This window comes from Palaemon carinicauda, chromosome 8 (assembly GCF_036898095.1).
Source record: "Palaemon carinicauda isolate YSFRI2023 chromosome 8, ASM3689809v2, whole genome shotgun sequence".
In the NCBI taxonomy this organism is placed as follows: Eukaryota; Metazoa; Arthropoda; class Malacostraca; order Decapoda; family Palaemonidae; genus Palaemon; species Palaemon carinicauda.
In genome coordinates, this window is record NC_090732.1 from 55,330,217 (window position 1) to 55,346,360 (window position 16,144).

The window sequence follows — 16,144 nt, forward strand, 5'->3', positions numbered from 1 at the left end:
GGCAACTCATTCCTTTTATAGTAGCGAATTAAGCACGGTGTATCTCCCGCTCGCTCTCGGTGTTTTGTTACTATTCCTGGATTTATCATGCATTCTCTAGCATCTTCATCCTCTGGAAAGTTGAGTATTTAATCTTTCCTCTGTATAATTTTTAGCTCCCTTCTCACAGTTAAATTAGCATAATTTAGATGTGCTTATCGTAGCACAGCCATTCACCAGAGGCGCCATTTTGGACGCTGTCGTACGCCATAAATGCTTTATTTAGTCAGAAGTACGATATTCCCGGTATTTAGCTTTAATGAATTATAGCTATTTAGGCAAATTATACTAGTGAAGATCAGATCAGGCACGTAATATTTCCTCTTCTGTGAAATGTTTCGATCGTATACGATAGGGTCTCGGTGACGTAGCGTAGCCGAGATCCCAACTCACGTTAGGCTAGCCTGATGCGTTTTAGTATACTTTCGTACGTTATCCCCATTTACCCTCTTGTATAGTTTTGTCTGCTAAAGAAGGTGATGAATGCAAGAGTTGATGGGAGAAGTACAAGAGGAAGGCCAAGGTTTGGGTGGATGGATGGTGTGAAGAAAGCTCTGGGTGATAGGAGGATAGATGTGAGAGAGGCAAGAGAGCGTGCTAGAAATAGGAATGAATGGCGAGCGATTGTGACGCAGTTCCAGTAGGCCCTGCTGCTTCCTCCGGTGCCTTAGATGACCGCGGAGGTAGCAGCAGTAGGGGAGTCAGCATTATGAAGCTTCATCTGTGGTGGAAATGTGGGAGGTTGGGCTGTGGCACCCTAGCAGTACCAGCTGAACTCGGTTGAGTCCCTGATTAGGCTGAAGGAACATAGAGAGTAGAGGTCCCCTTTTTGTTTTGTTTCATTGTTGGTGTCGGCTACCCCCCAAAATTGGGGGAAGTGCCTTGGTATATGGATGGATGGATCGTTTTATAAATTCAGTCGAAGAGAGCATATCTCCTAGAATTACTAACATAATTCGATACTCTTCTCTTTTAGAGATTTAAGGGTAAACCCTTCCTTCCCTCTGAGTGCCGCCATTAGGCGACAACCCTATCTTGGTCTTGCCATAGAGTAGTGTACTCCGGCTTGACTAGGATAGTGTTTCTGTCTTCCCTCTTTGCTGGCGAGTATCCCGGCTTTGAATTACGACAGTAACTCGGAGTATTCAGTCCTGTCGGCACTCTACTGACGGGGGGACTAGTCATTCCTCTGCCGGTTCACAGTTGCAGGCATAGGAAGCCCGGCTTCCCTAGCCCACAACCGAAAGTGGTAGTACAATTGCCGCCACCTTCTCCCTTGTGGTCTAGATAACATGTCTTGTATCCGGCAAGGTCTTAGGCTGAGGAATCGTTATTCCTCTGCCGCACAAGACGGCACTGGTATAGAAACTATGTTTCTGTGTTTGTGGCTGATAGTAGGAGGCCTTCTTTTGACGCAAAATATAAGACCCTCTCCCTTCCCATTTCTGTCCTTTAGTGATGGCGTAGCCATCACAACATCTATGGCAGATATTCTACAATCTCCCTGCTTGCTGGGCGGATTGCGATGTCGGCCGGGCTCCTACAAAGGCTGCTTGATTGCTGCTTCGACCTTCCCCCTAACGGAAACAAGGCTCCGGGAAAGGTTGTGCCGGCCATGACGGCTGCCGGTGGGAGATCCTTATTACTTTTGAGTATTCTTCACTCCTCTCTTGGACTGCCATCCACAAACCCTGTAACTGGCAGAGCAGCCAGCAACAGATACTGTGGCTGGATGGAAGCTAGAATGATTACATTCTCCCCCTTCCATTTGAATCCTCATTCTGGAAGAAGGCAGTAGAGATAGTAGTCCCTACAACCCTAGTTAATGTACTAAACTATAATAATAGGGTAGCCCTTCTCTCCATGCTTTCTCTCTCTCTGTCGGCTAATGCTGTCAGGTACTAGCCTAGGCGGTAGCATGCCGGCAGAACTACAGTATAAGATTATACAGTAGCCAGTATTTCTGCAGTATAGTACATACTGCAGTTAGAAAACTATAGTATATAATATACAGTAGTATATTTTCCAACATATTCTGTGTGTCCTTTCACAGTCCATTGTTGAGACCGCTAATAATGTCGAAGTGAAGTATTCATTCAATATTCTGATGAACCATAGGTCATCAGAACATAATATCTTTACCCTACAATATTAATTATCCAATTGTGGAAGGGTTAGTGCTAGTATACACTAACTTCAGCTCTAGAATTTAGAGATCTTCCATCCTAGATTTCCCTAATAAGGAAATTTTAAATATTAATATTGAGCGAGGTCACAGCAATTGCCTGGACAGGAGACACATATATGTGTCTTTCCTATTTTCTTTCTAAGCTATAATGATAATAGTGAGTGGTATTTTAATGAATGAATTTGATTTATCAGTGTGATAAATTACCCCATACTCATTTCACCTTTTTCTTTCTTTACAGGAGGAGGCCAAGGTGAAGTGTGAAGTGATCTACTGTAAACACAAGAGTAAGAACTTTTGTGATCACACCATGTGCAGGTCTCATGCCCCCCTGCTCCATCGCAACTGAAACCTTGAGATATTGGGATCCCAAGGATTGCAACGTCTGCTCGGCCTTGATGACCGAGGGTTTCGGCGATCCCATGACGGCGGAGTCGAGAGACACTGTGAGGGAAACGCTTCGGAAGTGGGTATTAGGGTTCCAAAAAAACTCTCCGGGACCGTACCTACCAAGCGACAGGATTAGGAGCCTGCTGTTCCCTAAGGCAACAGCTGATGCCGTCATATACCAACTCCAAAGTTTTTGTGTTGAGCAAGAAGCACCCTACTTTCCTTGCTCCTTCATCCAGAGCTTTCCCCTTCTCGTCGAAAGCTCTCCACAGTGTGCTTAAGGCAGTTGATGCCGGCAAACCATGTCCTACGCTAGAGGAGTGTAGGCCATTGTCTCTGGCCTTGCCCATGGACGAGAAGGATTGGAACGAGGTTCACCTAACCTTCTCAGTATCAAAACTTGACGCAGACATCGCAGGACAGCAGTTCAGTGAGAACCTCCCGAAGCTGTCGGACTTTCTCCTAAGAAGAGAACAGGAGACAAAGGAGAGACTAGCTACCTCTCTGTCCCTCCAGAACTGCATGGTGATGTGTGCAGGCATAGCAAGCACCCCAGACATGTATACAGTCCTAGCCAAGATGCACATGGCTACCCTAGTTAAGGACTTGTACGCTTTTGTAAAGGCCAGGAGGGCCTGCAGAGAGTTTGTGTTTGCCAATGCAACGGTCAAACACGAGCCCCGGAAGTTGATCACTTCCTGTATCTGGGGCAAGGACCTCTTCCCAAAGGAAGTAGTCCAAGAAGTAGTCGCCAAAGCCACCACGGAGAATAGGAATCTTCTCCAAAAGTAGGGCATCTCTGCCAAGAGAAAATCTTCCCCTGATGCTGGTCCCCAACCTAAGGGGAAGACGAAGAAGCCAAGACTACCTTCTCGACCTGTGCAACATCCCACAGTAACCATGACCACGGTGCCCCAAATGGTTGCTCAGCCACAAACCACTTTCCAGGTGGTGCCTCAACAGCTGGTAGCCCAGTCACCAGCCTTTAACCCAGGTTTTGAGAGGCGCACCACTACCTTTCGGCTGAAAGGTAGAGGATCCAAACTGGCCTCCTCAAGAAACTCCTCACGAGGTAAGGGAGGACGTGGTCAGGGTGGCAAACCCTCTGGATCATCCAAGCAATGAGATGCTCCAGGTAGGAGGAAGACTCCTTCACTTTCAGGATTGTTGGACCTTCGATCCCTGGGCCCACAGCCTAATCAAGAATGGACTAGGATGGAAATGGAACAGATCTCCACCTTCATCTCCTCAATTCTTCCAACACTTCACCCCCTTATTGGAAGAATATACCTTAGAACTCTTGAACAAAAAGGTTATAAGGAAAGCAAAGTCCATCAAATTCCAGGGAAGGCTGTTTTGTGTTCTCAAGAAGGGCTCGGACAAACTCAGTCATTCTAGACTTGTCTCCACTCAACAAGTTCATCGAGAACAACAAGTTCCGGGTGCTAACCCTACAACACATAAGGACCCTGTTACCGAAAGGGGTGTACACAGTCTCAATAGACCTGTCAGATGCTTACTGGCACCTTCCAGTCAGCCGCCCCCTCTCCTCCTACCTAGGATTCAAGCTACAGAAGACAAAGTATGTCTTCAGAGCCATGCCCTTTGGACTAAACATAGCCCCAAGGATTTTCACGAAACTTGCGGACGCAGTCGTACAACAGCTACGCTTAGAAGGCGTTTAGGTAGCTGCATACCTGGACGATTGGCTGGTGTGGGCAGCATCCAAGACTACTTCTGCAGGCAGCCACAAAGGTGATCCAGTCCTTGGAACATCTGGGCTTCAAGATCAACTACAAGAAGTCTTGCCTCTCTCCAGCTCAAGAGTTTCAATTGTTGGGAATCCATTGGAACTTGCAGTCACACTGCCTCTCCATTCCACCAAAGAAGAGGAGAGAGATCGCGGGTTCTGTCAAGAAACTACTGAAATCCAACAGGATTTCAAGATGCCAATAGGAAAGAGTACTGGGCTCTCTCCGGTTCGCAGCAGTAACAGTCTCAGTGCTAAGGGCACAGCTAAAGGATGCGTCAGGAGTCTGGAGAAGATATGCATCAAACGCTCGAGGAGATCAACAGAGACCGACACCGACCTTTCTGGGATCGCTTCTGAGGCTGTGGTCGAAGGTCAAGAGCCTAACAAGGATTATTCCCTTACAACCATCTCAACCATCAGTAGTCATCCACACGGATGCCTCGATGGAAGGTCCTCTGAAGGTCCTCAACAAGCTGAGATCCTTCAAGGGGACAGCAGCAGTGGTGGCCCCCAAGTGGCCCAGGAGCAATTGGTTCCCTCTAGTGATAGAACTGAGGCTGAGGCTGGTTCCTCTACAGAACCCAGTTCTATCCCAACTGGTTCAGAAGTCGACTGGCTACGCTTCATTATCAAAACCTTCATCTCATGATTTTCTCGCCCTAGCAGTCAAGTAAAGATTTGGGATCTCGAAAGACAGTATCGTTTTTATAGAAGAATACAAGTCAAAATCAACCAGAAGACAATATGAATTGTCTTGGAAGAAATGGGTCTCTTTTGTTAAAGCAAAAAAGCCGACGGAAATCTCGATAGACTTCTGCCTGTCCTTCTTCATCCACCTTCACGAACAAGGCTTGGCTTCCACCACGATAACTATAGTATGGTCCTGAATTATGCGTGTTCGAATTATGCGATTCCCCATTTATGCGGTCGGTAGTTTTTAAAAAAGGGATTTTGACGAAGAAAAAATCTATTTCTGGGTGAGAGACCTGTGCCGCCCAGTGAAATGCTCCTATTGCACCATTTCTAAGGAATATAACTGCTAATATTACCAGAGAAAAAATGTATAGGAATGCTAGGTTGAACTAGCTCGCTCACCTAATGGTGTCGGTATAAACTGGGGCGAAATACCAGAGGTCTCGTACCATTTAGACTTCCCTCTTCGAAATCCCTCAATAGTGAGGTGCGGTTCAACCTCCCCTGCCGCGCAGATCAGTACTACTAACTCTACCCACGCTTGCCCATCACTCCTTACAGCACCCTTAAGTTTGGGGTCTGATCAGGGGGGGAGCAACTAGGGTGGGTTCACTGGGCGGCACATGTCTCTCGCCCAGAAATAGATTTTTCCTTCGTCAAAATCCCTTTTCTGGGCTCAACCTGTGCCGGCCAGTGAAATAGTACCAGAGAAACGAACCCAAACTTCATTAACTATAAGGGAACGAATTAAAATCAACATAACAATTAGTGGTTTAATCAAGAGTTATAGTAGAAGACGGTAGTCTTTAATAACATCAAAATGATAAGATATAATGTCCCAGTAAGGGAAGACAAATGAATAGTAAACTTGAAATAACACCAACTAAGGTCAAACACTAGAACATACTATATAAACCTGGACATTAAAGAAATACAATTCGTATGGTAAAAGTAAATTGATCAATAATAATAAAGATAAGCAATGTTACGAAATGGGAACACCCATGGGTGTGATATAACAAACCGAACTCAGGTAGGAACTGTAAGTAAGGCAGGTAAGAGGAAGAAGGTGGAAGATATTGGATTCAGGAATTAGTTAGGAAGGAATTTGTCCGGGGGATACCACGCTCCCTGCGGCTACGGTAGCGAGTTGAAGGGCCTCTAGATATTTAAGATAGTGCCGCTTGAACACTGAGGGGGATTTCCATCCGGTATATTTAGAGAGATCTGTAAAGTTCATGTGATGGAAAAAATTTATTGAGGTCGCTACCGCCCGAATGTCGTGGACGTGAGGAAAGGACTCTGGATTAGCCTGTTTGATAAAATACAAGATCTGTTGTCTGATCCCTTTCAAAGTTATAGTCCCTCCCCGCTCTCTGATGAACAAGGGCCCCGAGGTCTTATAGGAAGTCCTTGATAGAAAGGACTTGAGAGTGGTAACCGGGCATAGGGAGGGATCCTGAAGGAGAGGGATAATTTTCCAGGAGGACCATCTATTCTGAGGGTCTTCATTTTTGGCCAAGAAGACCTTGTCTGGGGAGAGGAGGACCTCTCTTGACGGAAGGAACTCAATGTGGCCTGGATATCTTGATAAGGCAGCTAATTCCGAAATCCTGGCGCCAGATGCTAAACTCACGAGAAAGAGTTTTTCTGAGTAGAGGGATATACCCACATGAATCGTTGATGGTTTCTGACGCTAGTTTAAGAACATCATTGAGAAACCAGGAAATCGAGCTAGGACGAGGGGATGGTTTCAGTCTGGCACAGGCTCTTGGGATCGAAGCTAGCAATGAATCTGTTAGATCTATATTAAAGCCGACTAGGAAAATCTTCTTCAAGGCAGACTTGATGGTAGTAATAGTGTTAGCTGCTAAGCCCGACTCAAACAAGGTTCTAAAAAAGGTTACTGTTAGGTTTAGTGTCATAAAGTCAGTATTAGAATCCTTCAAAAACTTTGCTAGTTTTTTGACCGCTGAGTCATATTGACGAAGAGTGGAGTCTCTCTTGTCTGATTCTAAGAATAAAGTATTCTGGGGGTCTATGTTAGCCCCTTTGTGTGCCGCAAACTTCATGAAGTCCATAAAGTTAGGGTGTTCCGAATGTTTGAGGAAGCAAACACAGTGCACGTTTGTACTATCTGGGTCAAAGTCGGGTTGGGAATCTGGTGAGGGTGGAGATTCAGCTCCAGTAAAAGAGGGAACCAATTGCTCTTGGGCCAATTGGGGGCCACCAGGGCTACTTGACCTTTGAAGGTTCGAAGTTTGTCCAGCACCTTCATCAGTAGGTTCACCGGTGGGAAAAGGTAAATCCTTTCCCTGGTGTTCCAGTCCAGAGACATGGCATCCGTGGCGTAAGCCCGAGGGTCCAGGTTGGGGGCCACATAACATTTCAGTTTGTGGTTGGACTCCGTCGCGAAGAGATCTACGTGGAGATCCGGCACTTGGGAGAGGATCCACTGAAAGGATTTGCGATCTAGTGACCATTCTGACTCCAACGGTGTCTTCCTGGAGAGTGCGTCTGCCACAACGTTCCGAACTCCAGCCAGATGGACGGCTGATAGGTGCCATTGGTTTGAGGCCGCCAGGGAGAAGATTGCTACCATCACATGATTGATGGGACCTGACTTGGAGCCCCCTCTGTTTAGACAACGGACTATGACTTCGTTGTCGAGAACTATCCTCAGATGTTGTTTCTTGGCCGGGGAAAGACGTTTCATAGTTAGTAAGACCGCCATGGCCTCCAGGACGTTTATGTGGAATTGTTGGAACATTGTGGACCAAAGGCCCTGAACTTTCCTGTGTTGGGAATAGCCTCCCCAACCTGATAGGGAGGCGTCCGTGTGGATGACTATCCTTGGAGGGGGGTACTGCAACGGAACCGACTTCGATAGGCTCTTGGCGGTTGTCCATGGGAGAAGCCTCTTCCGAAGAATGGGAGGAAGGCGTGTCTTCTTGTCTCGACATTTGTTGTTCGCTCTGGAGCGCCAAACCTGGTTGATGTCTTTCAGTTAAGCTTTCAGAAGGAGGTCTGTCACTGAAGCGAATTGTAGGGATCCTAGAATCTTTTCCTGGTTCCTTCTGGAAGTTATCTTTTCCCCGAGAAAGCGTTTGGTATTTTTCGCAATCTCTATCCTCTTTGACCTGGGGAGACATAGAGTGTGAGAACGTAGGTCCCACTGCAATCCCAGCCACTGAAATCTGGTCTCTGGTGTCAGACGGGACTTTCTGAAGTTTATTTGGAATCCCAGAAACTGAAGATACTGGATCACCTTGTTTGTTGCCTTGAGACAATCCTCGACGTTGTCTGACCAGATTAGCCAATCGTCCAGGTATGCGACGACTTGGATTCCGTGGGATCGGAGTTCCTGAATGACTGATTCCGCCAGTTTCGTGAAAATTCTGGGCGCAATGTTGAGCCCGAAAGGCATCACTTTGAACGTGTAAGCCTTGTCGTCCAGTCTGAATCCTAGGAATGGGCGGAAGTGTCTCGCTATTGGAACGTGATAGTAAGCATCGGTAAGATCGATGGAGGTGGTGACGGCCCCACGGGGAAGCAAGGTTCGCACCTGCGAGACGGTAAGCATGTGAAACCTGTCGCATTGAATGGACAAGTTTAGTCGGGACAGATCGAGGATGACCCTCCGGCTGTCGGAGTCTTTCTTTGGAACGCTGAATAAGCGACCTTGAAACTTCAGATGTTTCGTTTCCTTGATCGCGTTCTTGCGAAGAAGATCTTGGGTAAACAGAAGTAGGTCCGGTGTCGAGGGTTGATGGAATTTGTTCGGTGGAGGAGGCCCTTCTATCCAAATCCACCCCAGGCCCTTGGAAATTATGCTGAAGGCCCAAGGACTGAACCTCCAGCGACTCTGGAACGCATAAAGTCTCCCTCCTACCTGAAGATCTTCAGTAGTTGGAGGTTTTACTGCCTCGGCCACCACGTGACCCCTTTCCACGGGAGAAATATCTCCCTTTGCCTCTGTTCTGAAAAGAACCTCTCGAACCGAGGCCCTTGCCTCGTTGGTATCCTTGGGGGGAAACCCGGGACTCATAGACCGGGTTATAAACTGGAGAGGTGAACGAGTTCGAGGCAACTTGGCTTTCAGGAACGAGGACATATTTCTCTTGGGGCTGAGACTTGGAGGTGGAGGGCTGGATGCCCTGAGTGACTGGGACCGACTGGACTACCTGAAGAGGTTGGCGGAATTAAGTAGAGCTATAAGGGCGCAGCCTCTTCCTGCCTCGGGAGTGAATGCTCGATTGTTCGAACTTCCGTTTGGGAGTGAGGCCCCAACGGACCTTAAGGCTCTGGTTTACTCTGGCAGCTTCGCTCAATACTGAGTTGACCATGTCCTCCGGGAACAGGTCCGGACCCCAAGCGGAGGCTTTAATGAGCTTATTCGGCTCATGGCGGATAGTAGCCTCTGATAAGACATGCCTACGGCAACGTCTTCTGGCCACCAAGAAGTCATAGCAATCTGCTAACAAAGATTGCAGGGTGGCTTTAGTCATAACCTTAAAGGCGTGTTCCTCGTCATAGTTAAGAGAAAACATCTCCGCCATAGTCGAGACGTTGAGGCTCCGGCTAAACCTAGACCGGGACTCGAACTCGAGTCGGATTAAGGTTTCAGGTAGTCTTGGGAGGCGTTCGCTGAATTGTGTCGATGCACAGTCAGCGGATAGCTTACCAGAAGTGAATTTTGATTGGATGTTAAGCCAACATTCATTATCTGATGGGAGCAGAAGAGATGTAGGATCAGTCTCCCGGAGTTGTGGCAAAGGTTTGTCTTCGGCCACTGCCTGAAGGGCTAAGTCAACCATTTTGGTGACGCAAGGGGTGGGGGTCTGTTCGTCCACAAGAAACATGGTGTAAGTACTCTTGTGGGGGGTCAGCATGGTGTTTGTACAACCCCACTCGTTTAAGGTTCTAACCCAAACAGACTGAGCCTGTTCCTTCAGAAAGATAACGGTCTCCTTAGGGACCTTATCTAGCCGGACAAGAGCCTCTTCCGTTAGCCGGGCGAAGCCGGGGAAAGGGAATTGAAGGCCGGGAGGGAAGAACTCAAAATCTTCAATGGGCCGGGTCCCAAAACCCTCAATGGTTAACATCCCGTCCGTGAAAGGGCAGTGGAGCGCCATTTTCCACGGGTTGTTCTTCGTGAAAGGCGAGAGTTTTGAGGCGTCCGGGATGAGGAACTGCTGTTGTTGAGGCAGTCCTCCTTCCAGCGTGTCTAGTCTCCTGGTGACGGCAGAAAGCATAGAGCTAATCTGCTCTGAAACAACCCTCGTCATCATATTGGTGAGAGCCACCGGGTCGAGGTAGGTCGTGGCAACTGAGGGGGATGACTGCACTCCTGGGTCCTGAGACATAGGGGCGGTGCTAGCCGAGCCACTAGGGGCTCTGGGGAGGGGAGCCTTCTTGGGCTTGGATGATTTAGGTAGTGTGGGATTCTTACGAGTCTTCACTAATGGTCTCTTCTGAGATTTGACCTTGGGAGGAACCGGGTGCGATCTCGGAGTGGATTCGCGGTTCCCTTCAAAACCTAAAAAGGAAGAATTATTAGAAGTTGAAGAAAAAGAGGGGCTAAGAAGAGAGGTCTTAGCACCGGACCCACCTGCCTCACCTACCACCTTACCTGTTTCCGATTCGTCTAAAACCATGGGCTCTATGTCTAAGTTCAGAGCCGCAACATTGTCTTCAATGGGGTCCGGGTCGTCAGCGATGTCCATATCCTGAACCAGATTGAGTTCCACAGTTTCTGCAATGTTGGCAATTATAGGGGCCGCCACTTCCTTAGGCACTGCTGCCGAAGATTTTGCGTTTGGGTAGATGAGATTACAATAGTCTTCGGAGAGGACGTAGGGCTTCTTGGCCTTAACGTTACGGGCGAAGCCGCCTACCCACACTTTCAAAGTGGCTCTCGCTGAGGTCTTAGCCACCTGGGAACTCTGAAAGGACGGGGATAAGGTTAGCAAACCCGAGGGACTGATGAATGAAACCGAAGATTCATAACAGAAGGCAAAGGGATGTAAATACAAAAACGACTGAAAGAGGCTCACCGAATCTGAAGAGAGGGTGGTGATAAAGTCATAACAGACAAGGCAGTTGTCAGGGTGCCATACAACAATATCGTCCATCTGAATCCCACAGTCAGCGTGGGATCGACAGACCGCATGTCCGCAAGGTTGTTGAAGGATGGCCGCACAGGCTGTCATCCGGCAACGGACCACCTGTAAAAGGAATAGTCTATGAGCATCTACTAGTTTCTCTAGAAGGGGTCCCGGAGGATCCGGGACCTGCCAATAAAATAAAATGTACACTATAGCCTTAGACTAAACATGCTGAGAACTGAGACTATTCCAAGAGGAACCCGGCAGAGCCGGGGATGAAAAAGGATGCAAAAAACAGTGATGAATAATGATAATCATAAATAGTTCCGGGGCCCCAGGGGCCGGGGAACAGGGCTGATAAAGTAAACTTAAAGTAAACTTAAAGTAACTTAAAGTAAACTTAAAGTAACTTAAGATACATCCTTAAAATACATAAATAGAGAACTCCAATTATGATCTAAAACTAATGTCTGTAATTGAATAGGGCTCCCAGAGGGAGGGTAGGAATCAAAAACTGTGTCAGTGTCAACAGATCCTGTAGAGTTATAAGCCCGGAGGCTCCAATGTCTGATGACGGGAGGGTACAACGGGGGAACGCTGGGGGAGCCAATGGAACCCCCAACTACCCTACCGGAGGTACCGGGACGAAGGTAATGATCCATGTAGAATATAATATATATAATGATGTGGGATATTAATAAGTCCTATACGGACGATAATGGCAGGAGGTACCGTAGGTGGGGACACTCCTAATATAGAAGTGCTCATTCTTACAACCATAGCTAAAAGCAAAGGCTACACCAAGAAGGTGTAGGAATACCGACTAATCACGTGTGATAGTCCCCGGTGGTCCCGGCCCTCCCCCTCCCCCGACCGATGGCCAATCGGGGCGACGGGAGGGGGGGAGACGAAAACCGCCCGGTATGAATGAGACTAAGCCACACCCCGTGGGTACACTCGGTCCTCAATATGTCGGAACGTTGAGGGAAGACTGAGGAACAAGCATACTTGACCCGTATGTCATAACCAACAACCATCGAGTGAGAGGAAGGGTGTACACTGGAGGAGGGGGGGGGGGGGTATGGTACAGGGGAATCACCAGTGCGGGTGGTGGTAGACAGGGCTACCAACTGGAGATCCCCTCAACATGACATGAAAAATCCCAAAAATATGATCATAACGGAGTAAAACAATAAATACAATATCAGTGCACAAATACAAAAAAATAATTAATGAATTAAAAGCGTAATCACGTAAGTAAGGCTAGGCATGCAGAAATAATATGGCGAGAGAGGGACTCGGGCGAGTGGTAAGGGAGGGAGCATGACGCCATCTCGCAGATGGAAAGCAGGGGTACCAACCTTGTTACTGAAGTGGTAGATATCGAACAGTAAAAACAAAGATACGCGAGAGTCCCACTCGAACCAAACGTAAAACTGGGTGGAGCGTAATAAAACTAATAGGCTTAATAACAACAAGTGAGACGGTCGTCTTTAATTGCTCCTAGAACTAGCGCAACAATCTCAATGGTGACGCTATCCACCAACATGCACGAATGCAGGCATACCAACATAACATACGCCTTGATGAAACGCTAACACTGATATCATAGAATAACATTAAAATTACGCTAGATGAAAGCATATAATCGGTGTACTATCTGAATGTAAGGAAAAAACTCCTTAAAGTTCGAACGAATATTAATGATGACAGAAATAACGGACGAACTAGCGAGAAAGGGCAGAGCCGAACCATGAACGGTTAGAACGGGGACGCCTTTCATAAGAAACCACTTCTCAATTAATAAAAACAAAGGCTACACTGCCCAATCACCCTTAAACTCATGGATAAAGTACTTAACTTCGATGGGGTATCTTGAGAATCGGCCATCGATGCGTAAATAAGGTAAAAATCCAAGGGTACACACGAGAAAAAACACAATGGACTGAATAGGAACTGGTGCTAGAAAGGAGTGATGGGCAAGCGTGGGTAGAGTTAGTAGTACTGATCTGCGCGGCAGGGGAGGTTGAACCGCACCTCACTATTGAGGGATTTCGAAGAGGAGAAGTCTAAATGGTACGAGACCTCTGGTATTTCTCCCCAGTTTATACCGACACCATTAGGTGAGCGAGCTAGTTCAACCTAGCATTCCTATACATTTTTTCTCTGGTAATATTGGCAGTTATATTCCTTAGAAATGGTGCAATAGGAGAATTTCACTGGCCGGCACAGGTTGAGCCCAGAAATAAATTTTCTGTATCTGCAAAGCTGTTCAAAATCTGCAAGTCAAGCACTACAAGACATTTCAATTCTATTGTCTTTTTAAGTATACAGTATTGGTAGCCCCAAATACAATGCTTGATAATAAATGTTACCCAATTATATTTATCTTACATTTTATTATCATAATTTCATAATGAAATTATGAAAATTTTTCCTATGTAGGGAAAAATTCCATATCAACAATGAAATCAGCTTTTAACTATGCTAGTCCAGCTGACAAAATCTTTCTCCAACCTTTCAGTGATATTAATGGTAATGTTAATGATGGTATATTCAAGCATTATTTTTCTTTAGTACAGTATATATAAAAGTTATAGTTTTCCTTGTGGGTGTTCAAGGTTTTCACATCTAGGCTGGGTTCGTTTATCGGCAGTGAATAGCGTAAATTTCGGTAACAAGTCGGCAATATCTTGTCATCATCTAAACAGTATAGATTTGCTTTACAATGATTTGTTTTATATAGGACAAGGTGTAATTGTAAAATCCTCCCTCCAAAAGAGAGAGAGAGAGAGAATGATAGAGAAACCTGAAATCTCTCTCTCTCTCTCTCTCTCTCTCTCTCTCTCTCTCTGTGCGTGTGTGTAAGAAATAACATCTTAGTTCACATATTACAACCCGAGTTTAAGAATGAAATTATCATAATTGTTATTTGTGGTGACCAGTTCCTCGCTTCAAGTGGTACAAGAAACAAAAACACGGCATTCGATTACAATTGCTGATTCTCTCTCTCTCTCTCTCTCTCTCTCTCTCTCTCTGGTGTTATACAATACTTACATATACTGTAGATGAAAGAACTAAATTAGGCTTCCTAAAAATGCATCAATTAAATATGAAACAAAAAAAATAATTATATAGAGTATAAATTCATTTCAATCGTAGCTTAAAATATGACATCCGATTTCATCAGCAAACCACTATTTTTTTAGGAAACCACTTTATTCTAGAAAATTGCTACTATTTAAATAGTTAGTTGTGCTTTTAGAAAACCCTGTATTTTGTTTTAAATTTCGGAAATGTTTCACAAATCGAGTATTGCTGACTTATTTTTAAATATTAAACTTAGCCGGTGAATATATATTTAGCTTACGTCTCCGACGGTCGACAGATTCCAAAAACTCGCGAGCGATCGCCATGAAGGCTGCCGGGTGTGCCCACCAGCGCCGACTATCGGCCAGATACCACATATACTTCTCCATAAGTTCAGTTCTTCTCTGTCGGTGGTAGTGACAGCATTGGTTCCGCTCGCGCTTAACCTCAAGTTTCTACTGATTGGTGAAGTACTTGTTCATGGTTTTATGGCTTTCGCCGTGTTGGATTATTCTCAAATAATACGATCTTCAAAAGAAATTCTTTTGAAAGGAGAGAAATTTTTTTTTTTTTACCCTGGCTTTTTTTTAATCTCTGGATTTTCCATAGATAAAAGATGGCCGGCCCTTCCCTCAGTGTACGGAAGTGTGTTAAAGGCTTTTAGTAATTATTTTATCACTTTATAAATTATTGTTGATATTTATAGATTTACCTCTATAATTTTATATCTCTCCCGCCTTTATTAGGCCTCTTCGATTCGCTTTCCATTTATACTAAACACCGAGATAAATTTTATGTTTTTGTTTATAAGCGACCTATGTCTATTCTTTGTAGGCGGTCCTGACTTGGAAAACGAAGTTAAGCAACGTTGAGCCCATTCAACTTTTATATTTGTTTAGATTGATGAGATGAATATTTTTAGAAAATATTTTAAGTAATTTATTCTTTGAATAGTCTTCGTGCTGTTTTCAAAGATGAACTAACGTTTGGTTTAGTTATGCTACGCAGTTTGCACTCTATCGTTACGATAGAGAAAGAGAGAATCACGGTTTCACTTTGCAGAAAGAGTAAATCGATTTTGACGTTTTGTTCATTCTTCATACAAACTGAAGTTTTTTAAATTCTAATCTAAAGGAACATGTTAATTTTCAATTGTTCCGTAATCGAAATACAAACCACGCTATTTACATTGGGTTTACCTTTTAACGCAGCTGAAATGGCGAGCCATTAGAATTTAACGTGGGTGTATTACCCCCGCGCTAGTTAGCGGGGGGGGGGGTAGGGGAGTGGTAGCTAGCTACCCCTCCCCCCCTCACACACAGATGAATGCTCACTTTCACTTTTGGCTCGGACTGTGACTGACGTCTCTGTCTTGGTCCTCTCTTGGCAGCCATTGTTTGTTTTGTCTTTACTTAATCGCTTACTTTTCTTTTACTCAATATATATGTAAACATGTTTTCATGTTTGTATATATATTTGAGTATAGAAATCAGTAAGTTTCCTTTTCAGAGTTGTGTGTGTAGTGTACGATATCTACGTGGAGTCCTCGGCAGTGAGGCCACCACGGTGTAATTTTAGGGGTGGCGATCGAGTTTGACTTTGGTCTTTCTCTCTCTCTCTCTCTTGAGGTCGTTCACCCTTTTACTACGTGTTACTACGCCCTTGTAGCTTCCTTTCCGTGGGGGGGGTTTGCTACGCCGTACGTTTTGTCTCAATTAGTTTATGAATCTAATTGTAGTTGTTATTTTTATGAATAGAACTTACCCGGCAGTTATATATACATAGCTAATAATCTCTATTTCGGCAGAATTTTTCTAAACGTGGCAACCGCCTTGTGGTGGTTGGGTGGTAACACCCGTTAAAGGGTGGTAGGAGGAATCATTC

General features: G+C 45.5%; 1 protein-coding gene across 4 annotated transcripts in view; it reads left to right on the forward strand.

The window, feature by feature from the left end:
- Nucleotides 1-16,144, forward strand: part of LOC137645735 (ribonuclease P protein subunit p40-like) — a 677,401-nt gene that overhangs the window by 339,726 nt on the left and 321,531 nt on the right. The window lies entirely within an intron of this gene.